The 1,677-nt window shown below is 35.1% G+C and overlaps 1 non-coding gene across 1 annotated transcript; it reads right to left on the reverse strand.

Annotated features, from left to right (window-relative positions):
* Positions 1 to 888: 888 nt before the first annotated feature.
* On the reverse strand, positions 889 to 995 carry LOC136207623 (small nucleolar RNA R71). The gene has a single exon (XR_010676755.1). It is a non-coding gene; the product is annotated as a small nucleolar RNA R71 (small nucleolar RNA).
* Positions 996 to 1,677: the final 682 nt, after the last annotated feature.

Raw genomic sequence — 1,677 nt, forward strand, 5'->3', positions numbered from 1 at the left:
CTCTATTCTAATTCTTATTCTAGCAATTTCAAAACCAAATCCGATTAAACGATTTTCCATATTACAAACCTTAAAAGAAAATTTAACTAATTCAAAATAAGATTTTGTTAAAAAACGTTCCCTGTGGGATCGATATCTTTTATTACTACAAGCGTATACCGTGCACTTGCGGAAACCGCTCAACAAGTTTTTGGCGCCGTTGCCGGGGAACGCCAAAAATTTTGACAAAAATTTAGATTTTTCATGTTTTATTTCGAATCTAGGTTTATTTATATTTATTCAAACTTTTATATTTTATTCATTTCAAATTACTAACATATTTATTTTTCAAATTATGTTTTGAAGGTAGTTTCGGTTCGTGCGAAATTTCAAGTTCATGTGCAGTTCTCGAAGTTCAGGCATTCCACCAAACCACTAGACCTAGAAATTGAAAAAACGGTTAAAAAGAACAAGAAAGACAAGAAAAACAAAAACAAAAACAAAACCCCAATAAAAACTAGAGTTACTGAGCCAGAAATTATGGCCACACTTATGGATTACGCTAGGCCAGGAGTGGCCGGTGTAACAAACAGCATAGTTAGACCCCAAATAAATGCAAACCAATTTGAAATTAAGCCAGCATTGCTTAATATGTTGCAAAATAATGTAACATTTTACGGGTTACCTTACGAAAATCCTAACACCCATTTGACAAATTTCTTAGAAATTTGTGACACTTTTAAAATACCAAATGTGACTGCGGAAGCAATCAACCTTCGCCTTTTTCCTTTTACTTTGAAGGATCGAGCCAAAGAATGGTTAACTTCTATGCCAGCCGCAACATTTGAAACTTGGGAGCAATTAGCCCAAGCATTTTTATCAAAAAAATTTCCTTTAGCAAAAACCACAAGAGTCATAAAAGAGTTAACATCTTTTTCTCAAAATGATAATGAAACTCTTTATGAGGCTTGGGAACGTTTTAAAGAACTTCAACGTTTATGCCCACACCACCAACTGCCCGCTGAACTTTTAATGCAAACATTTTATAATGGATTGAATCCTACAACTAGAGGTTCATTAGATGCTATGTCTGGAGGGTTATTCATGAAGAAAACGTCGACCCAAGCAAGAGAACTTTTGGAGGAAATGGCAATCAACAGTAGTATGTGGCCCGCGGAACGTGGACACGTACCAGTGGTGAAACCATCATCCTCAACTACATCATCAGTTAAAGGTATAGTGAATCTTGATCCAGTTGCGATATTGCAAGCCCAATTTTCTGCCTTATCGCACAAAATTGATAGGTTTATGGCACCGTGTGATCCTAATGGTAATCCAATCCAAACGGATGTGGATTATGAAGGTATGAGCGAAATTGAACAGGTAAACTTTGTCCAAGGGCAAAGCCAAACTAATAATCCTTATTCCAATACATATAATCTTGGATGGAGAAATCATCCTAACTTTAACTGGAGAGATAATAATAGTAACGCCAATGCTAATCAAAATCGTACCACTAATTATCAAAATCAATCAAGAGATACGATTAGCACTTTATCTTCTAAAATCGACAAATTTATTGATGCTATGAGCGGAAAAATAAGTAATCACGACGATGGTTTTAAACGGATCGAGAATAAATTCGATCAGCTTATTAAAAACCAATCATCTAGCATCCATAATTTGGAGGTTCAAATT

Source organism: Euphorbia lathyris, chromosome 9, assembly GCF_963576675.1.
Source record: "Euphorbia lathyris chromosome 9, ddEupLath1.1, whole genome shotgun sequence".
Lineage (NCBI taxonomy): Eukaryota > Viridiplantae > Streptophyta > Magnoliopsida > Malpighiales > Euphorbiaceae > Euphorbia > Euphorbia lathyris.